The sequence below is a fragment of the Brachyhypopomus gauderio genome, unplaced genomic scaffold, assembly GCF_052324685.1.
Source record: "Brachyhypopomus gauderio isolate BG-103 unplaced genomic scaffold, BGAUD_0.2 sc61, whole genome shotgun sequence".
NCBI classification, from domain to species: Eukaryota; Metazoa; Chordata; class Actinopteri; order Gymnotiformes; family Hypopomidae; genus Brachyhypopomus; species Brachyhypopomus gauderio.
Window position 1 is genome coordinate 994,381 of NW_027506882.1, and position 23,448 is coordinate 1,017,828.

The 23,448-nt window shown below is 41.5% G+C and overlaps 1 protein-coding gene and 2 long non-coding RNA genes across 5 annotated transcripts in view; 1 reads left to right on the forward strand and 2 right to left on the reverse strand.

Moving 5' to 3' along the window:
- ajm1 (apical junction component 1 homolog) overlaps positions 1–23,448 on the reverse strand; it is a 78,710-nt gene that overhangs the window by 31,254 nt on the left and 24,008 nt on the right. Inside the window, exons 1-2 of one of the 3 annotated variants that reach the window (XM_076988290.1) lie at positions 620–863; positions 453–529 (exon numbers count right to left, since the gene is read on the reverse strand). The exons of the other annotated variants lie outside the window; for them this stretch is intronic. The gene's annotated coding sequence lies outside the window, so the exon portion shown is untranslated. Of the gene's footprint in view, positions 1–452; positions 530–619; positions 864–23,448 lie in introns of those variants that run through there. 3 annotated transcript variants of the gene reach the window in all.
- Positions 7,298–8,698, forward strand: LOC143489326 (uncharacterized). Its single transcript, XR_013124653.1, has 3 exons — positions 7,298–7,405; positions 7,782–7,911; positions 8,657–8,698. It is a non-coding gene; the product is annotated as an uncharacterized LOC143489326 (long non-coding RNA).
- Positions 18,423–21,205, reverse strand: LOC143489315 (uncharacterized). Its single transcript, XR_013124650.1, has 5 exons — positions 19,865–21,205; positions 19,675–19,720; positions 19,255–19,346; positions 19,004–19,119; positions 18,423–18,495 (listed from the first exon to the last, which is right to left on the reverse strand). It is a non-coding gene; the product is annotated as an uncharacterized LOC143489315 (long non-coding RNA).

Consider the following 23,448-nt stretch of genomic DNA (forward strand, 5'->3'; position numbering starts at 1 on the left):
CAACCAAGTTCAGATGCACCTATCCCATATCGGACCACTCACTTCCCAACTACGCCAGCCCAGCTAGCCAGGGATGACCACTTCCGAGTTCAAAATGAAGGACAGTTACAAGAACCAAAGCGCAATATACTTCGGCCAAATGCCAAGTTAACCTTTCCACAGTATTCTGACACCTCTCACACAAACCCACCAGAGTCTTCAGTAATGATGAACATGGCGAAGTACTTGGCACGCAAGGAGCTTGTGAGCACTGGTTTGGCACACTTTGATGATCGTCCAGAGTCTTATAGAGCCTGGAAATCTGCCTTCTCAAACACCATTAAGGATTTGGATCTCACTGCCAGTGAACAGTTGGATTTAATCTCAAAATGGCTCGGTAAGGAGTCTTCAGTATACGTCAAACGCCTAAGAGCAGTTCATATCGATGACCCAAACATTGCACTTAGAATGACCTGGGACAGGCTGGATGAATATTACGGCGCTCCAGAAGTCATTGAAAGTGCTCTCTTCAAGAAGCTGGACAACTTTCCTAAAATCACAAACAAAGATAATCGCAAGTTAAGAGAGCTCGGGGATCTATTGATGGAGCTACTCTCAGCAAAGGAGGATGGATTCTTACCCGGCTTGGCATACCTGGACACCGCTCGTGGCGTCAAACCCATTCTGGAAAAGCTGCCATACAACCTGCAAGAAAAATGGATCACTCAAGGGTCTAAGTATAAAGAGGACTATAAGGTCGGTTACCCTCCATTTTCCTTTTTCACCTCCTTCATCTGCTACCAAGCCAAAACAAGAAATGATCCTAGCTTTGCCCTCCTTGGAAGCAGCGCTGCAACAGAAAGTCCAGCCCCGCGTCACATAAATTTCAGAACCCCGGTCTCAGTGCACAAGACCAAAGTCTCCACCGGACTTACACAAAACGAAGCACTGCCTAAGGAGGATGGGGCCAAGCATTGTCCGATCCATAACAAACCTCACCCCTTAAAGAAGTGCCGTGGCTTCAGACTAAAAACCATCGAAGAACGCAAGGCTTACTTGAGGGACCAAGGAATTTGTTTTAAATGCTGCTCGTCCACTACTCATCTCGCCCGCGACTGCAAAGTCATGCTGAAATGTGATGAATGCGACAGCGACAAGCACATTACGGCTCTTCACCCTGGTCCACCTCAATGGTTCGCGAAGACTTCGAGTCCCGTGATAGATGACGGCGGGGAGCCTGAAAACAGAGGTAATGCGCCAGGGCCAGAGGTAAGTCCTCTGTGCACTAAAGTTTGTGGCGATCGCTTCAAGTCAAAATCCTGTTCAAAGATATGTCTGGTCAACGTCTACCCAATAGAGCACCCTGAACGAGCTATCAAAATGTATGCTGTGATTGACGACCAGAGCAACAAATCTCTGGCCAGGTCAGAGTTTTTCAACTTATTCAAAATCAAAGCAGGCTCATATCCCTACACCCTTAAGACTTGTGCTGGCTTAGCACCAGCCTCTGGCAGGAGAGCAAATGGCTACCAAATAGAGGCCGTGAATCATGGAGTTAGCTTTCCGCTCCCAACGTTGATCGAATGTGATGATTTACCCGATAATCGTGATGAAATACCAACGCCAGAGGCTGCTCTTCATTATCCGCACCTGAAGAGCCTTGCCAGTAAAATTCCCCCACTGGACAATGAGGCGCAGATTCTTCTCCTGCTCGGTAGGGACATTCTCCGGGTTCACAAAGTGAGACAGCAGATAAGCAGTCCAGGTGATTCTCCTTTTGCACAAAGGCTAGACCTTGGGTGGGTATTGGTAGGCGATGTGTGTTTGGGAAAGGTCCATAAGCCCATTGTCCACAACTTTAAGACAAACATACTAGAAGATGGAAGACCTTCACTGTTCAGACCCTGTGAAAACCACGTCCATCTCAAGCAAACGGGCAACTTTAGCCCAGTCAATAGGCTACTTCACAGTTGCCATACTGCCGTGGTGGATAAAGACTCACTCGGCCTTACAGTCTTCAAGAGAACGGCAGATGATGACAAACGCGCCTTTTCCATAGAAGACGAACAGTTTTTGCAAATAATGGACAATGAGGTTTTCCAGGACAAGGCAAAGAGTTGGGTGGCTCCCCTTCCATTCAAGTTTCCCAGGCCGCCTTTGCCCAACAATCGGGAGCAAGCAATGAACCGCCTCTCTTCACTACAGCGCACGTTAGAGCGTAAGCCAGAAATGAAAGGCCAGTTTATTGCCTTTATGCAAAAGATATTTGACAACAGTCATGCAGAGCCAGCATCCCTACTGCCAAGAGGGAAAGAGTGCTGGTACTTGCCAATGTTTGGGGTCTATCATCCGAGGAAACCTGGCCAAATCAGGGTTGTCTTCGACTCAAGCGCCCAATACAACGGCATCTCCCTAAACAACGTGCTGCTCAGCGGACCAGACTTGAATAACAGTCTTTTGGGAGTCCTCATTCGTTTCAGAAGAGAGCGAGTAGCAATCATGGCCGACATCGAACAGATGTTTCACTGCTTTGTCGTGAGAGAAGATCACCGAGACTACTTACGCTTCCTCTGGTATCGAGATAATGACCCCAGTAAGGACATCATTGAGTACAGGATGAGGGTTCATGTATTCGGCAACAGCCCTTCTCCAGCCGTGGCAACGTATTGTCTAAGGAGAGCAGCAAAGAAGGGAGAGCGACAGTACGGGTCAGACACCAGACGCTTCATAGAGCAAGAGTTCTACGTAGATGACGGTCTCTTTTCCACACCAACAGAAGACGAGGCAATTTCCCTGTTGCAAAAAACCCAAGCATCGCTCTTAGAGTCGAACTTAAGACTTCACAAGATTGCATCCAACAGCATTGAAGTCTTAAGAGCTTTCCCAGCTGGAGATCATGCTAAGGACATGAAAGATCTCTACTTGGATGGAGACTCAGCCACCACACACCGAAGCCTTGGATTGAGTTGGGATGTCAAAAGGGATATATTCACCTTCCAAGTCTCCATCAAAGACAAGCCATTCACGAAACGTGGTGTCCTCTCCACCATAAACAGCCTTTACGATCCTCTCGGCTTCGTTGCTCCCGTGACCATTCGAGGAAAGTCGTTGTTTAGGGAGCTCACCCTGAACGGAACTGACTGGGACAGCCCGCTGCCTCAAGACAAATCCGAGGTTTGGGAGACATGGAGAGATTCACTACAGGAATTGCAACATCTTCACATCCCTCGAACCTACACTGGTACCTCTTGCTCCAATGCTAGTCGGAAGGAGTTATGTGTTTTCTCAGACGCCTCAACCAAAGCAATCGGCGCCGTGGTATACCTGAAGACTACAGACGAAAACGGCCAGATACATGTGGGTTTCGTCTTCGGAAAAGCTAGACTCGCACCTCCAAATGAACCAACAATACCCAGATTGGAACTCTGTGCGGCAGTGCTAGCCGTAGAAATAGCCGAACTCATTGTTCAAGAGATCAACATTCAAGTTGATGCTGTTACCTTCTACTGCGACAGTAAAGTGGTGCTGGGCTATATTCATAATCAGTCAAAACGCTTTTATGTGTATGTCCACAACAGGGTTCAGAGAATCCGCCAGTCTACGGGACCAAACCAATGGAAGTATGTGCCTACGGAACACAACCCAGCCGACCATGCTTCTAGGTCAGTCCAAGCCTCAAAGCTCACTAGGACCAGCTGGCTCACCGGTCCAGCTTTCTTAAGCAAACCACACTCAACTATTGAGCAGCTAGAGACCTTTGAGCTCATCAATCCAGATTCTGACGTAGAAATCCGATCGCAAGTAACAAGCTGTGTCACAAGTCAAAAGGTCAACCAATTGGATCCTGAGAGGTTTACCAAATTCTCATCCTGGAAGTCCTTACAAAGAGCAGTTGCCACGCTTGTTCACGTGGTTCGTTCTTTCAAGAAGGACAGAAGGACAACAGGATGTAATGGTTGGCACTGGTGTCCAAAACCCTTTACCACTGATGAGTTGTCGAAGGCCACGGCAGCAATTATTCTCGCTGTACAGCAGACCTCCTTCTCTGAAGAATTAGCCGTTCTATCGGTTGGAGATGAAATTTCCAAAAGAAGCCCATTAGTTAAGCTAAATCCGACTGCAGATCCCGAAGGCCTACTAAGGATTGGAGGCAGGCTTGAGCTTGCCGATTTAAGCGACAGAGAAAGGCATCCAGTTATTCTTTTAGGAAAATGCCATGTGTCCACGTTGCTCATCAGACACCATCATGAGCAGGTTGAGCATCAAGGTCGGACAATCACTGAAGGCGCCGTTCGAGCTGCTGGTATATGGCTACTTGGTGGCAAGCGCTGCATAAGTGCTGTTCTTCATGCATGTGTCATCTGCCGAAGGCTCCGTAAAAAAGGAGAGAAACAAATTATGTCAGACCTCCCGCCGGAACGACTGAGCACTTCGCCACCTTTTACCTACACTGGTCTGGATGTTTTCGGTCCTTGGATTGTGACAGCAAGGCGCACAAGAGGAGGGATGGCTCAGAGTAAGCGCTGGGCCGTACTCTTCACCTGCATGAGCACACGTGCGGTCCACATAGAAGTCATTGATTCTTTAGACACTTCTTCATTCATCAATGCCTTAAGAAGATTATTTGCCATCCGTGGTCCTTCCAAACAGCTACACTCCGACTGTGGGACAAATTTCATCGGTGCTTGCAGAGAGCTGGAGTTCCAGAAGGTGGTGACCAAATCAGAAGTCCAGAGGTACACAAGCAATCAAGGATGCACATGGCGTTTCAACCCACCTCACTCTTCGCACATGGGTGGTGTGTGGGAACGCATGGTGGGAATTGCGAGGAGAATCTTAGACTCAATGTTGATGCGTACTCCTTCCTCCACTTTGTCTCATGAAGTCCTGTGCACTCTGATGGCAGAGGTAACAGCCATCATTAACTCAAGACCTCTAGTTTCTGTCTCCTCAGATCCAGATGTTCCACAGATACTTACCCCAACAATGCTTCTCACTCAGAAGCAGAGCGTTCTACCTCCTCCAGGGATATTCACTGAGAAGGACCTGTATAAGCAACAGTGGCGCCAAGTTCAAAGATTGGCTGACGAATTCTGGAATCGTTGGAAACGCGAATACCTGCACATACTACAACTCCGCCACAAATGGCAAGAGTCGAGTCCCAACATCAAGAAGGGTGATGTTGTTTTGTTGAAGGATGATCGCACATGCCGCAATGATTGGCCGTTGGCTCTCATAACAGACACCTTCCCAGGTAGTGATGGCAAGGTCCGAAGGATCGAGGTCAAGGTCATCAAGGATGGAGCTGCCAAAAAGCTTCTCAGGCCTGTTACAGAGGTTGTGATGCTTCTAAAGAATGGGGACTGATATGTTTACAAGTTTATGGTTTAAGTATTGCTATGTGGCATCTTAACAGATGCCAGGCGGGGAGTGTTCTGCCCTTTAATCTGTTATAAGACAAGTGTTCAATGTTAATTTACTCTCAGTACATCGAGCCTTTTATTTTGAAGGGCGGCTTGGGCACGTAACGGGGAGTCAGCCATTTTCTTTAGTTTCAGTTTAGTCAGCGACACGTAAACAATATCATCCGCTGCAGTCTGCTTTCTGTTTATGCCATCGACACCACCGTCTGTAAGTTTTGATTTAATATTCCGAAGTAGAATTTATTTGAGTCTTATTCGTGGAGAATGTTTGCAGTAAATGTGAGATTTGATCATTGCGCGAGGCCTATGTGTTCATGTTCGGGTCATTTTAATGCAACCTAGCTAAAGGGACAAACGTAGCATTTTGATTTTGCGTTTAACCTCCTTTTAACGATGCTAAGCTAAAGGTAGCTGTTTTATTTCTGTCCTACAGTTTTACTCCATGTTAACGTGTACGTGGTTCATCAAAATAAAGTGGAGCTAAGGAAGCTACATCCTGACTCACGTATTAATTCAACTGGAGTTAGGCTTACTGCTGAATTGTGTTAGACACACACAAGGGGAGCAGAATACGGAGTATAAAAGCACAATATTTTTTTTTACATTTCACACACTGTGCACTACCAAATCTAGTTGGAGTGGCCTAATTATACTCTCTTTTTAAGCAAATGTGAAAGACATCTGTTTTATTACTAACAGTAGCTGCAATATGCTCAGAAATGTTATATGTTAACATTAAATGTTTTGACATCTTTTTTTTTCTTTTCACAGACCTTTCAGATCACTCCTCACATCCATCTCTCACTATCCTTTATAGCAACCCAACGGCACTTTTAAGAGCCACTCGTCTGTCTGTCTATCTATCAGTAGCGAACCGTGACCTGGGCCCGCTACCCCCCCCCCCCTCCAAAAAAAAAAATGGGTTTCCTCTCCTAATTAACTGCATAACTGCAATAAAATTAAATAAAAAAATTTGATGACAGCTTTAAAAACGCAATAAACAATAACATGTACTAGATAACTTCTTAAGCAAAATAAGGTTTCAACAAAATAAGGTTCACAGCTCCATGTTCCTCGGAAGCGGAATATGTAAACAACGCACACGAGGGCATCAAAGGACTGAATGGAAACTAGCTAGCGGTGGTACGCTAACGACAGCTAGTGTCGCCACAGCGGGCAGAAATGATCATACAGTTAAGCCCACCCACTAAGAGGGAAGATATGATTGGTCAATTTTACTGTCATTTGAAACTGGTATTGCGCTGAATAATAACTGCGAGGCCCTCTGTAAACGAACAGCGGGCATCACAGTCCTGATAGGGGGAGACACAGGCTCACAGGCTTCCACTTAACCCCTCACCTTCCAACACAGATTGAATAGACACGGGTGAATAATTTATTTGCTTATATTTTTGTAATTGTTTAATGTCAATTGTCAAACTGTAAGTAGATAAAATAAAATTGGATAAATTATATAATATATATTTATGTTTTAAGAATATTTTATGCCCTCTGAGAGGGCGTAGAGGGCCCTGACGGTTCCCCACTGCTATCTATCCATCCATCATCTATCTGTCTGCCTGTCTTGCTGTTTATTTGTCTGTTTGTCTTCACTGTTTGTGTGTATCTGTTGTCTCTCTGTATATCTATCTATCCATTCATCCATCCATCTATCTATCTGTCTGGTATGTGTACTAATTTTGATTTTACAATCATAGGCAAAGAAAAGAAGGTCGGCAAATCCCGTATCTGGTGGTGTTAGGTGGAGACAGAGGGATAATTCAGGACAAATTATTCCAAATTTTCCCCCAAAGACTCATAACTCGACTACACGTAATAAATGTTATTTTTGGTCTCCAAATTTGAATTATACAGGTCTTCTGATAGTTGAATAATGAAAATGTACCTTGGTCTCACATTGCTTTTTGTTCCAAACTCAGGTAAAAGGAGCAGTTCTGAAGTGGCTGAACCAGTATTTCAGCAGCCTGAGCCAACACATTATGGTCAGTAGAAATCTGTTACAGGGTTGCCAACTTTTCAAGATCGCTTGAAGTGAGATTTGAACCTAGAGCAGGTGGCGAACGTAAATTGTTACCAGGGCGGTGTAAAATGGACACAAATTAAGTATTATATCGCGATTGATCGATCGCCAGTAGTTGGCGCCAGAGCGAACTAGTAACTCATTGAATTGTAGATATGGATCAGAGGTAAATAACTAGATTTTTTTTTCGGCGTGAGAAATCGGAAGTGTGGCGTGAGAGCGTGTGAAGACGCTCAATGCGTGAGAGTTGGCAACCCTGCTGTTACACAGATTATACATACATAACTGTTAGTCACACATTTAATAATTTAGTAATTTTTTTTGTCTTACATTTACAGATAGTGCTCAAGAACTTAATGCACTGCAAGACCTTCTCAGGGACGTTCCTCCACAAGAGAAGGGCACTGTGCCACTCAGCTGGGCTGAACGGCAAGCTCAAAGCTCAGAGAAGTGGAATGCTTCTGTCACGTAGGACTACGCCCCCCTCTCCTAGCTGTCACGTAGGGCCACGCCCCCCTCTCCTAGCTGTCACGTAGGGCTACGCCCCCCTCTCCTAGCTGTCACGTAGGGCTACGCACCCCTCTCCTAGCTGTCACGTAGGGCTACGCCCCCCTCTCCTAGCTGTCACTCCGGTTTCCCTGTTCTCATGTCTGTGTTGTTCCCAGCCCGTTGATCCCGTCTTGCTGTCTGTTTCCATGGTTTCCCCTCGTCTGCCACGCCCATGTCGTCATTGTCTTCACCTGTGTTTAGTTTAGTCCCGTGTATTTATAGTCCCAGTGTTTCCCTGTCCAGTATTGCGTATTTTGTGCAATTCATGTATCTTTGTTCAAGTTTTCTGGCTCTAGTGTTTGTAATTCATGTTTCCCCTTTTGTTCTAGCCTGTTCCGTTTTCCCTGCCTGGTTTTGTGAGTACTCCTACTGTTAGTATATCGTTACTCGTTCAGTGTTTGGACTCCTTAAATGATTTGACCCGCGCTATTCAGTTCGACTCAGAGTTTGGAATTTCCCTTAATATATCTCGCTCTCCTCAGCGTTTGTGTCTGCCTCCTAGCTCTGCAACGCACAGAATGTTACAGCTTCTAGATCAGCCATGGTTAAAAACATATTTATCGCAGAGCACACAGACACCTATATCTGCTTGCAAAACACATCTGTTGTGAGGTGCAGAGATTGTTTGCCAAGACAGTTCATGTGCAGTTTCTGCGATACACAGATACATCAGCACATCCTTCATAACCCAGAAGCCATGTTTGAGGGATTCTATCAACCCTCACCCTAACTTCAGAATGATGGGTCACACCAGAAAAAGCATGAAAGTTTTAAATAATTTTAGATAGTTGTGGAATGTGTTTGCCATCCGTTTTTTCATCTCTGATAAATTTTGTTGCCATTAATTTTCTTGTCTTCTATGATTTAGTTCTACTGTTGCCGCTTCGTCTACCTCAACAGTGTACCTGTTCTCCCAGTCAGCTAAAGCTGATCTGTGGCAAAGAGGTCATCCTTGTTAGTAAGTACTTGATTCAGTTCAATTAAATGCAAAAGACTGAATTCATATTGCTTACACGTCTCTTTTTAATTTCAGGACAGTACCAACTAAATTTGCCAACACTGGGCTGTTCTCAGTGCATGAAAAGCTGGACCATGGATGGACCAAAAGATGGACTTGATGAACTAGTACAATGTGGAAATTGGCCTGCTACCATCAACCACCAGACCATCTTCCATGTAGACCTGTTCCAGTCTTTCCAGGATCTGAAGCAGCTGGCTCCTGGGCTTTCTCGTCATGCATTTATTGGAATGCTTGATGAAAGAACAAAGTCTTTTGGCAGAGTAAGCGTGCATCATATTTCTTTGTTGTAGATCAGGGCCAGTCTTATCCACAAAGGATCACTGTGGCTGCAGATGGTCTTATCAAGCAGAACTTATTTCTATTTGTTTAAAATGTGCTGTAGAATACATGTATCTTGCATTTTACAGTATTCTCTAATTTGTGCATAGAAGGTATGCAACCTTGGTTGGGGTGAAAAATGCCCACATGAGTTTTTTTACATGCCCATTTGCAGGATAAAATGTGTTGATGGTTCTTGAAGTTCTTGAGCACTATCTGTAAATGTAAGACAAAAAATATTACTAAATTACTAACAGTTATTTATATATAATCTGTGTAACAGATTTCTACTGACCATAATGTGTTGGCTCAGGCTGCTGAAATACTGGTTCAGCCACTTCAGAACTGCTCCTTTTACCTGAGTTTGGAACAAAAAGCAATGTGAGACCAAGGTACATTTTCATTATTCAACTATCAGAAGACCTGTATAATTCAAATTTGGAGACCAACAGATACGCACAGACAATGAAGACAAACAGACAGATAAACAGCAAGACAGGCAGACTATAGATGATAGATGATGGATGGATAGATTGATAGATAGACAGATAGACGAGTGGCTCTTAAAAGTGCCGTTGGGTCGCTATAAAGGATAGTGAGATAGATGGATGTGAGGAGGGATCTGAAAGGTCTGTGAAAAGAAAAAAAAGCATTTAATGTTAACATATAACGTTTTGGAGCATATTGCAGATACTGTTAGTAATAAAACACTTCCCAACTGCACCTTTGCTTAAAAAGAGAGTATAATTAGGCCTCTCCAACTAGATTTGGTAGTGCACAGTGTGTGAAATGTAAAAAAAATATCATTGTGCTTTTATACTCTGATAATATTTTAACATATTAAATACTGCCACGTATTATGAAAAATTCTTACTCATGTTTTCACAATTCACATATCAATCAGCTCTAGCTGAAATGTCATTTCTATATCAATAATGAATAGATATACAGTTTGAGTAATGTTAGTCTAGACCTGTGTATTATTTAGGTAGTATACATAATTAGAGGCACATGCTCTAAATAGGCCAGCTCTAATGCTAGCTAGCAAATAACATTTTCACCTGTTAAACACCGACACGCATTCTTAGCATGTCAAAAGTAAACTTCTACATGATGCACTTATTTTGAGGGCAACATAACTTTATAGAACTTGTGATACGAATCAAATTTCAAGTTAATTAAAGGCATGCTAGCTAATTTAAGCTAGTTTACTAAGCTAGTTTACTAAGCAAGTTTAAGCACCGGACTGCTTACACACTCACCGTGAGGAAGGAAAAGCAGTGTTGTCAACTCCTGAGTAAGGAAAGTAGCTATTGGTTGTCCTAAAAGCCGCTAAATGACGTCATCACCTAATTTGCATAATACCTGTTTTTGAAGCTGTAAAGGAATAACGTTGGGAGAGAAAAAAGTGAGTAAAAAACACCCTAAATATGTTAGAACTACAAATGAACAACATCTGTTGCCTTTGAAATAGGCAGTCACTTCTCAAAATAACTACATGACTTTGTATAAATAATTTTTATGTAAATTACATAGTTTTTTTGCTGTGATGTTAAATGTTAGTATAAGAGTAGCAGTTAGCAGGAACTAGTTGGCATAGAAATAAACCTTCAATACAGGAAGTATGCCCGTGTATCATCTCCAATACACGTCTTCAACCAGTCTTTAAATTCAGGATTTGATTCCCACTCTTTCTTGTATTTTTGAGAATAGAGTTTAGAGTTAAATGCAGTGATTTCTTTTCGTGTCTCACTGAAGACTAAAGCATTTATATTTACATCCCACTCTGTAAATGCGGGGCGTCAGCGGCAGCTTTGGGCATGCGCAGTTCATTTGCAGTGTGGACGTGGAGCGGTGAGGGTCTACTTTGAGGGTCTGGTGTGAGACTGCACTGAGTGTTGTGGGCGAGGGTCACGGCAGCACCCACCCCAGAGGACAGCAACTGAAGAGCGTGTGTGTTCAGAGTCTCCAAAAGTCTCCAATAACACCACAAAAAGTCACTAAATTTGTCGTTAGTCACTTTTTACTACAAAAAGTCTCTATAGGGTCTGAAAAGTCACTAAATATAGTCGCTAAGTTGGCAACACTGAGGAAAAGCGCACGGTGATTCTGTGTCCAGTGGCTCAAGCGGAAGTGCACACAGTTGGGAGGCGCTCACTTTGGCTGTATGAAATGTAGTGCCCTACACTGTAAAAAAAAATTGTTGAATTTATGGTAAACTATAAAATAGCAACAGTAAAAGATCATAAAGTAGAAAACAGTATATCACTGTAACAGATGCAATAGTTTACTATTCAGTCTAAATTACCGATTTTGCTGATGAGTAGCCTACATTTCAATTTACAGTGAAAACCATTCATCAATCAGCAAAATCGCACCTTGATTTCTACAGAAAGAAAATGCTAAAAATATGGCCAGTGCTGAAAGGTAAAGCATGTTGAAATATAGGACAATGTACTGCCATTTTAGAAATTGTCTTTGTAAATATGGGTCAAATATTTATACATATAAGGAATATCGTGTTTTCTGGAACATAAGGTGCACTTAAAAGTTTTCGATATTCAAGTCTTTTGCTATCATTGCTGCCTTCAGTCGAATGGTGACTGTAGAGACGCTTCTCCCGCTGTTTTTTACTCAATTACGTTTTACGTAATGTTCTCTGGTTAGTTTATCGCTGCCAGCGTACACATTACGTATCTGTGTCAGGGACAGATTTTTGAATTCAGTGCACATACAAGGCGCACTGCTAATTTTTGAGAAAATTTAAGGCCTTTCTGCTTAAAGTCTGTAAAATTGTGTAGCGTCGGTCCACTGGGGGCGTCGCTACTTCCCATGAGCCCCTGCGGCTCCGTTATTGATACGCGTTATGTGTAAGTGTTATGACATGCTGTTGTTGATTATGTATTTGATTATATGTTTTGTTGGTTTAAGTCTCCCTGTATTAGTTTATGTAGTTGTACATTGTCTGAGTCTACCTACCGTCTTTGTGTAATGTTACAGTGCTAATGACCTGCCCTCATGGTTCACATATTGTGTTTAATACGCGTGATTATGGCTTCATGAGTGATTACGTTGCTAAGGCAAAATAAAAGTGCCTTGTTGCCTTAAAATGTGGCAACCAATGATCATTATAGATAATAATATAGATCATTGGTGGCAACAACTGGGAGGCCTGAGTGATGGTGGCCTGCCAGTAATTTACTGTGAAGTTGGACTTTACAATCAAATACTGTAAAATAATAATGGTTGTAATGTGTTCATCATACACTGTAAAAAAAATCCGTTAAATTTACGGTAAAAGACTGGCAGCTGTGGTTGCCAGAACTTTACCGTAAAAAAAAACGGTGACAATGTAAAAAACACTACGGTATCTTTTTTGACAACCGTAAATTTCATCATTTAGAACTGTTCTTTTTATGGAAAATGACTTTACAGCTTACAATAATACACTGTAAAAAAAACGGTGACAATGTAAAAAACACTACGGTATCTTTTTTGACAACCGTAAATTTCATCATTTAGAACTGTTCTTTTTACGGAAAATGACTTTACAGCTTACAATAATACACTGTAAAATTAACAACTTTTTAAAATAAACCTATTTATGGTGAATAATTTTAAAAACAACTGTTTTTTACTGTTTTTTACTGGAATGTGAAGTTCTTTGTTTAATGTCGTGGTTCTTTACTGTATCATGAACAATGCCATATTTTTTGTTTGAAGTTCATTCACTGTCAGCATGTCTGACATGGAACGCCCAGGTTCATCATCTCCTTCAGAAACTCCTTCAAGTCCAGAAGTAGATTGTAAATATAATATTATGATGTTGAGAATGTAACCGTATATGGGAACTTGGAGTTGATAAAAAATAATATGTTAAAAACATATAAAAACATGCTGTCATCCGAGTAGCTGCCTGAATTTCTGTCATTTCTGGGTAATGAGGTTGATGTGTCCAGTTTAAGCACAGATCATTGCATAGTCATTGCTTTGTTCTAAACACAAAGGACACCTTTATGTAAGGTATTTTATGCTTAATCATACACATTTCTGTCTGGAGCTTAAGAATGTACATTGGTATATTGTCTCCTGTTTGGGCAACACGGTGGCTTGGTGGTTAGCACGTTTTGCCTCTCAGCACTGGGGTCTTGGGTTCAAGTCCCTATCTGAGTGGAGTTTCCATGTTCTCCCCGTGTCTGCGTGGGTTTCCTCCGGGGTCTCCGGTTTCCTCCCACAGTCCAAAAACATGGAGGTTAGGTAAATTGGCAGTCCCTGACAAATTCTCCCTGAGTGTGTGTCTGTGTCTCTATGTTCAATAAAAAGTAGTGTCTGTGTGTGTGTGTGTGTGTGTGTGTGTGTGTGTGTGCTTGTGTGCCCAGTGGTGGATGGTGCTCTGCCACTAGGGTCTGTCCTCTCTCCCTTTCCTGCACCCCATTCAGTCCCCCAGGGGTCTGTGGATCCCGGTAAAGAGAACGCTGTGCACAATTGGCTGCCGCTTCTCGCCGGTGTGTGTGTGATTGGTTGTCTGAGACTTGTACCTGTGTTAAATTGTAAAGCGCCTTGGGTATTCTGAAAGGCGCTATATAAATCGAACATTCATTCATTCATTCATTCATCCTGTCTGGCATTCTTAAAAATTGCTTTGATTGCAAGCCAGCTTTTGCATAAATAAACCAGTCAGCCTTGAAACTGAAGATTAGACATATTGAGACAAAAGTATGAGTTCTAAACTTATTTTTGTGTTCCTCAAGTATGGAAAACAGTTGAAGACCAAAAGGAAACTGTTCACCTGTTCCTTGAGCAACTGAGGTGACAAGGACAGAGTCAACCCTCTCTATTACTGATGTTGGATTCCAGGGATAATGATGAAGAGCGTGATAGGACAGAGTCAACCCTCTCTGTTACTGATGTTGGATTCCAGGGATAATGATGAAGAGTGTGATAGGACAGAGTCAACCCTCTCTGTTACTGATGTTGGATTCCAGGGATAATGATGAAGAGTGTGATAGGACAGAGTCAACCCTCTCTGTTACTGATGTTGGATTCCAGGGATAATGATGAAGAGTGTGATAGGACAGAGTCAACCCTCTCTGTTACTGATGTTGGATTCTAGGGATAATGATGAAGAGTGTGATAGGACAGAGTCAACCCTCTCTGTTACTGATGTTGGATTCCAGGGATAATGATGAAGAGCGTGATAGGACAGAGTCAACCTTCTCTGTTACTGATGTTGGATTCCAGGGATAATGATGAAGAGCGTGATAGGACAGAGTCAACCCTCTCTGTTACTGATGTTGGATTCCAGGGATAATGATGAAGAGCGTGATAGGACAGAGTCAACCCTCTCTGTTACTGATGTTGGATTCCAGGGATAATGATGAAGAGCGTGATGGGTCCCTCATTTCTTTTTACAAAAAAAGTCATCAGAAAAGCAGATGGGCAGCACCTTTTCGCTGCCACATTCAAGGTATAGGTTTAAATATAAAATTGAATATTTAAGAATGTCAACCTTTAAACACTGCACTTTATACCACTGTGTTCTACGAATCTCAGTGATTGTGGTTACTGTTAAGGTTACAGCATGCTTTGTGTTTATATGGAAACATTTAAACTCATTTAAGAAAAAAAAAAACTGAAGAAAGTTATTATAACATTTTACAATTTTATAGGGGATGCTGCAATTGGTTCGGGAGTTACAAGACATATCCTGTTGTCTGCTATCACCAAATTAAAACATGGATTTAAACTTAATTTTGGTTTGTATATATTTAATACAATATATTTTGTATTCAGGTATTCATGTATTGTAAGTGCAAGAAGATGTCTTGATCTGACATGTCAGATAGTTTAATGTAAAATGTTGTTTGCAATTATTCAGGGAATGCAGCAGAGACCACGATGTTTGAAGGGGAAAGAGACCACATCGCTCCCAACACATCAGCAGTACTGGTTGAGAGTGAGCTTTTTATCATGGCTGGTAGGATGATGGGCCACTCAATCATCAATAATGGTCCTACCATGTCCGGGCTCAGCCTTGCTGTGGTAAATGCATTGACAGGAGGGACTAAAGAAACAGCAACATCAAACCTCAGCCTACAAGACTGTCCTGATCTAGACCACAGAGAGACCATCCGTCTGGTGAGTACACCAGGCCATCTACATCATGCATATCTAGGTTCAGCTCATATGAAGGCTCTTCATATGGGGGGCACTTCAGTCATGGCCTCAGGTCTGGGAATCAAACCCACGACCCTCCGGTCACAAGACCAGTTCCCTAACCACCAGGCCATGACTGCCTTACTTCACTACATCTTTCCATCAGTTTAATACTTTTACTCTGATACATTTTTTACGTGCTGTATAGTTATTCATTACAATTATAAACATGTTAGCTGGTGTTGTCACCGGGTCAAGCGATCAGGCTGTCTTATGAGAAAACTGTGCATGCTCTAGTCGCTTCTTGTTTACTCTGCTGCTGCCTTCACTGAACACTTGAGCTTCGTAATCTAGGTTCACTTGACACGTCGTGACTGCCGCAAGGGTCCGTGCCGCAAAAATGACGCAATCACGGTGGCTCTGTGGTCACGTTGCGAGGTCGTGCACCTCTCAATTTTTGTGCGTGTGAAGTTACAAGGTGGATTTCATGCACTTGAAGGTCCATTTTCAGTATTTTCCAGCATCTTCAGCTTAATTTACATATTTGTAACGTAGCTTGCGCCACGGAACGAGGGGACGGACACAAACGCTGAGAAGAGCGAGATTTATTGCAGGACATTCCATATTCATCGTCACTAAAGCAGTCAGGGGTCATAACGGGGGGGGGGGGGGGGGGCAGTCCGAATAACACAGATACACAGGCATAACGAAAACAAGGCAAACACGAGCAAGGCAGGGAAACACAGAGAACACGAACCACAGGCGAACGGCAATCCAAACTGGTACAAACACCAACATCCAAAACAACCGACAAGGGACAAGGGAGACTCAGGGGCTTTTATACACAGAACTAAACTAGGGACAGGTGATGACAATGACACAGGGGCGTGGTAACAAACGAGGAATCATCAAAACCAACGAGCAGGGCGGGACAAACAGGCAGGGAACACGGACATGAAGGAACCCAGAGTGACAGCTACGAGAGGGGGCGTTGCCCTACGTGACAATATTTTTACAAATACACATATATGGTGCCCCTGTTGTTTCCCAGAGAGTCAGATGTTGAACTTACTTCTCAGGTGAGTCAACAGGTAATAGACTAAAATAAGACACCTGGGCTTTAAACATGTTTCAGTGGTGCTTATATCAGTTGTAAGATATTGAACATATACACATCTGATACTTTCACCCAGATGTTACGACAGTGAATCCACTGTCGTAACATCTGGGTGAAAGTATCAGATCAGAAAGTATCAGATCAGAAGTATCAGATCAGAAGTATCAGTGGCCTCAGGCAAGGCAAAATGACAGTGAGGACAGCGGCGAGGACATACAGACAGAGACGTTGACTCTTATTACAGGGTTTCTCAGAACCTTTGTTGAAGAAGGTATTTGTGAAAAAACCATGAGTATTCTAAAGTGGAAATGTTATTCCTGATGCACTAAAGTGTTATTTTCACCTCTAGCATCCTCAGATGATTCACAGCAGCTCATGAAGTTCTGGACTGGTTGGGAATTGCCATGTCATAACCTCAAACTGGAAGTAGTGCAATCCAAAGGCCTGCATCACTTAACCAGCTCATCCACCTGCTACGAGCGCTTGCGTCTGCCAAACCACTATACCTCTTACTCAGCTCATCCACCTGCTACGAGCGCTTGCGTCTGCCAAACCACTATACCTCTTACTCAGCTCATCCACCTGCTACGAGCGCTTGCGTCTGCCAAACCACTATACCTCTTACTCAGCTCTAAAGAAAGACATGCTGGCATGTCTGAAGTCTGTGGAGAGTGGCTTTGGTCTAGTGTGAATGGATCTGCACCACACTTTGTTTTGCGTGTTATTTTTGTTCTTGCAGTCTTGAAAAACTGTAGAGTACCACATTTTGCTGTTCCTTTGGTAGTGGTTAAGGTCTTTTATTTGTCTTAAACCATTAATTTGTTCTTATCTACTTGATGTCAATAGAATTAATGTTGAGGGGAAATGTCATGGCAGGACATTACACCTCTGGGGCAGCCCAAGCTACATCATCTAACACCTGTTCTCCATGCAGCCCACTGCATTTGTGTTGCTTTTCCATTTTATATGTTAAAGCCAATTGAAACATTCAATTATTTTAATAAAGAAAAGGACAATGTTGCAAGCTGAATTCTCACTTGTACACGGTCACAGGACTGATAATAGTACTTTAACATATCCCTTCTTACACAAAAGTTTATACATCTCAGTTTTATTGATCAGAGAAGATTTTAGTGGTTTAACATTCTAGTGAAAGAGTAAAATATTCTCTACAGAGAACACATTTATTTTAGCTTTAATGCAGTTATTACAAAATTAATATGAGGTGGAAAAAGTAAAAAAAAAAAAAAAGTGTTCAAGTTTTGGAATAAGACTAAAAGGAAACGTATCTAATGTGCCTCGAGCAAACTTTCCACATACTGGACTGTGTTTAAGAAAAGGTCCATGCCATTTGACTGAGGGTTGCAGAGGGTCAATGTATTCTCTAAGTTGCTCCATTTGTTGAGGAGTTAGAGGACAATCCAGCTGTGGTAGATTTACACCAGAATCTGAATTGTTAACATAGCCACTGTCCTCCCAGTCTATATGCGGAATGTTCATCACCTGAAAAAGAAAGAAAAAAACAATTAGTTCTTGTACAGTAACTGTCATGGTTCTTTTGTCGAACAAAAAATTATCTGTTTGATATTTCACTTCAGTGACTTTCAGTGACAATTTGTTGAATTACCTCTGGATTAGCAATGGGACTCTGCATCTGCCCAACTTCCCACAGTTGGTTTGGTGTGAGGTTATGCTCAGTCCTCAAAGCATGGTTGTCCCATCCTTCTCTGAATACCTCAAGGCTTACAGATGTGGCAAAAAGATGTAGTGGCAACAGAACAAGTGAATAAGGCTGCTGAAGTCCAACAGGCCTTCCTCCTCCAAAGTATGCAAGATCTGATAGAAGACGCTGGTGACCCCCATCCAAAGATCCCGCCACAGCCTCTCTACACTATATTGAAAGATTAAAAACGATTAACACATTCATTGTAGCTTTCACATACAGTCCAAAACTAATGGACCATTATGCTGCAATCTTTTTTGTTGTTAGAGCCTTGAATTGAAGTTCCTGCAGTGTCAGATGTGTTAAAATTGCTTGACCAATCAGTACTAAGTACCCAAGCTTTGTTGTCATGGTTGCAATCTAAACATATAAGCAGGAAAAAGCAGAAAAACACATGCTTTTGAGTATCACCAATCAATGTTTAGTCTTGTTTATAGTGCCCACAAGGCCAAAAACATGTCATACTCAGTATGTAAAGGTTCCACTACGTAAAAGTAAAAAAACAAATGCATCTGTGTGAAAGGGCCTTTAAACAGATTAAATTAAATCTTTCCTTTAATTAGAATGATGTCATTATTTTAAACCAAGCAGAATATGTGAATGATGGTACAAAACTTTGAGAATCTCAGGGTTAAAGGCTTTATTTTAGAGGCAATTTATGAATGGTCTAGCTTACCGTTGGTTGTGCACACTTTTGCCTTTTAACTTATGAAGCTTCCGCTGTCCGGACCACGCACAGTAAACGTCAGGGGTGCCACTCCAACATTCTCTCCCCCTTGATCAGCTCGCACTCTATGATAACATAATCCACCCGTTCAAGGAGTTAACAACTAACCAACAGTCACTTTAAATCATTTCACAAATACACTTGTCTTAGAAGGTGTTGCTGTACCAGCTCAAACTATATAAAAAAAGCATTTATCTTACCTGAGTGGATACCCAAATTCTTCAACAGCCTGGCTGAAGAACATCAGTGTGGTGTTGGAACGGTTGTTGTCTGCAGTTCTCAAGTACATGATCTACAAAGTGTTATATAGTTAAATCAACAAGTCATGACAATATACACTGTACACAGACAAGTTCCTGTTTATTCTTGATTTTATTATTGTCATTAAAAATAGAAGCACAAAGCGCAAACTATTCTTGAATATAAGGACCTGCTAGGCCGTTAACGTACAATACAATAACAAATTAGTAATCCCAAACAATAAACACTTTAGTTTGTTTTTTTCCAAATTAAAAGAGGAAGTAAATTTAATCATGATTTAGAGATTGATTTATAGTGACTGACTTAAAACAGAATGTAAATGTAAATAAAATTGAGATGATGGCAAATGTTTTGCTCACCTTGCGTGAAAAGCCATCAATACCAGCAAAAATGACTATATTATACCTGTTGGGGAGAGGGGGGGGCAGATGGACGGACAATTAATGGTAGCCACACAGTAAACTGGAAACAAGAAAACCATACATAAAATACTATGTACTTGGAACATGTTCAGTTTTGCAGTGTCTCATACACATAATGACTATTTACCTGATGAGCTTATGGTCTTGCAATTGTAGTTACAGGCAGCCCAATTTCAAGGAGATGAGCGAGGTGTTCAGTAGGTATTATTATCTGGGGCCGTCCAGTCTTGTTTCTTTTTTCAACTTGAACCACAGGACGCAGGTCTTGGTTGTCTCTATAACTCTGAATTGTGTTGTGTAGCTCTCTTAGCTTTTGTTTAACATCATGGGATATTTGAACGTTCTGTGACGCAGCATCAAGAAAAACTATTTCTTGCCTACATACAAACTCCAGATAATAAACATCAAGTGTTGTTTGTTGTAAAGCATGTACCACCCGGTCATGTAACCTCTCCAGGATGTGTTGTTTTAACAGCTCCTAGAAATGGAGCAACAACAAAAGCACAACAATTACAGAAATACAATTAACAGAAAGAGAGAAAACATTTGCTACTATTGCTAAAAAGCAGTTAGTTTGTCTGATAGATGGTTTGAGGCAGAATTACAGCAAGTCTTACAAGGTCAAGGTGTAAAATATGCTGATCATACATCAGAAACAGGAAAAAAAAACCATGGTGATCAATGAACTGATTTAACTGGAATATAACTTTTACTTGGTTACCAGCTTACGATATGTGTTGTAGTCTGTTACTGGCTTAGTCATATTGCTTGACCAACTCAGTCACATTAATCATGATGGTTAATGATGGTTAAACCAATTAACCATCAATCGTACGCCAGGATGGTCAATTAGTCAATCCAGTTTTATTCAATCAGCTCAACTAAACCAGCTTAACCAGTTTTAGCTGGCCATGCTGTATTTTCAGCAGACAGTGTCACTATTTGTTCTCAGTTGGCCAGATAATTTAAAGACAAATCAGAGGATAAAAAAACAGTACACCATCTCTTTTCCTTTTGGGCAGGTTTGACTTTTGGTTTAGTTTCCTAGATAAATTGAGAACCCCTACATTGTGGAACTCTCCACTGATCTACAATCAGAAATATATTGTTTAACTAGCTAACCATCTAGTTCGCTAACCTAACTAAGTCACTTTGGTTAATTAACAGAAACGATTCTACTATGTTGCTAGACCAAACACACAGCAGTCTAAAATGTAACGCTAGTTAACTAGCTAGCTGCGAATTAGAAAAAAACTAGCTATATGTATGGACTCATTCTGTCAATTAGCCTATGGTCACAACAATCAATTTACATGATGAGTTTGTCAAATTTGCATGAAAAACAATGTAGCGTTTTCTAACTTACCCATCCGTCTTGCTGGTCCATTATGGCAACATTCAATCCAATTACTTGCTTCTACATGGTCGGTCTTACACCATTCCGCCAAATCAAAAGCGCCCCCTTGTGGCAGCTTGTTCACTTGTTGCCACCTTTGTGAATTGAGTGGTGCATTTGTGTGTGGATCGGGTGCAGAAATGCGCAAGGAAAGTCTCAAAACCCAAAATACGCGAGAGGAAATTAACAGAAAAACGTGATCCACAAATGCAGATGCACGATTTTACAACTAAATTTTAATTTTGAGACGTAAGCTTTAAAAAAATATGCAAGTAAATATAAATAAAACATATTCAGTTTCACATACAAATTATGATGTAGCCTATTTATAAAAGTTGAACAGTGTACAAATTTCAGGTTGTGAGACACAAAATGAAATGTATTTATTTTTGAACAGTGAAATGTATTTGTGATATATGTGTAATTTGTGGATTATCATTTACACATTTGTAAGGAGTTTTGAGACTAATTTCTCTCCATAGAAAATTGTGACAATGTGGAGGCTCAGTTAAATTTGCACAAACTTTAAACCAGACTGAAATGGTATTTTTAAGGTAAGGATTTTTTGTCTTGCTAGCTAGTTTTTACATACATATATAAGTTTGGGGGGATATTGATTTGATGTGATTCAATTGAAATCCAGGATTGAGGACTCTAATATTCAAAATAAAACATCCTTGCCTTAATTTGAGCTGCCGTAGTCCACCTCTATCATATGGTAGATGCAGAAGTGATAATCTGAGCCTGGGGCGCATATTGTTCCATATGAAATTAGAAAAAAAGCTTTCGTAATGAGGGAAACAAAGATGATGGTGGTGCAAGTGGGATTGATTGAAAGAGGTATAAAAACTTATGTAATATTGACATCTTAAGAACATTCACTTGTCCTATCATAGAAATAGGGAGTTTGGTCCATCTGTTCACAAGCTGAGTTACCTTTTCCACCATAGGGTTATAATTATCGGAAACAATCCTATCAACGCATGGAGAAATCTTAATGCCCAGATAAGTGAAGCCTTTTGGGGAAATCAGAAAGGGACTGTGTATTGGAGGATTTTGTGCCTCATTTTCATTCATGAACATAATTGCTGATTTAGTGTAATTAATCTTATAACCTGCAAAAGACCCAAATACCTTAATCAGTTCTAGTAGAGTGGGTAATGTGTATTTCAAATTAGAACAAAATAAAAGAATATAATTTGCGTAAAGTGCTATAGGCTACGTTGATCTACATCTCCAATCTTTATGCCCTCTACTTTTTCAATAGCCAGGGTAAATAGCAATGGCAATAAAGGACAGCCTTGTCTTGTGCCCCGTAGCAGATGAAAAGGCTGGGAAGTCAGTCCATTGGTTAACACCATGGCCTGTGGATCCGCATATATTAGTTTAATCCAACTAAGAAATGTCCCTTTAATACCATATCTTTGCATACCTTCAAATAGGTATTGCCACGACACTAGGGTGACCGGATTTGGGTTTCTGAAAAAACATTTTTTTCCGGGGGGGGGGGGGGGGGGGGTGGGTGTCATTGGTGTATCAGTGTATGACAGGGGTGGCCAACCCATCAGAGACCAAGAGCCGAGCCACTTTTTTTACTGTGTTACGGCAAAGAGCCACATCTTACACATGGGCACGCTTGAACATCACCAGGGTTGCCAACTTTTCAAGATCACTTGGAGTGAGACTTGATCTGTTGACGGGGGCAGCCACGCGCCCTTATACTGATAAAATAGCAACTGGTCAAGATTGAGAATTGTTGGATGAGCAGCAAGTGTCCATTTTAGGCTATCATAGCGTTTTAGATATTTATGTTAAAGGTGTGTTGAAAGGCTGCACAGTAGTTTGAATTTGTAGCCTCTATGCTGTGGTTGAACATGTTTTTAAAAGCACTCAAACAAGTGCAATTACAGGTTTTAAAACTTTTAAATTATAAATAAAAGCTTTGCAATTTAAGCATGACTACAGTAAGTGTAAAAAATATAAAAGTAATATTAGCAAAAGACATGCCCACACTGAATAAGAGTAAAACGGTGTCAAATGCTTTTAAGAAATGTTTGCGTAGCATGAATTCATAAAACCGCTTTGTTTGCAGCCGGATACAAATATATGTTATAGGTCAGGGGTGGCCAACCCGTCAGAGACCAAGAGCCACTTTTTTTACTGTGTTACGGCAAAGAGCCACATCTTACACATGGGCACGCTTGAACATCACCAGGGTTGCCAACTTTTCAAGATCACTTGGACTGAGACTTGATCTGTTGACGGGGAAGATGCGCGCGCGCACACACACACACACTTGTCCTGACTGGGAAACA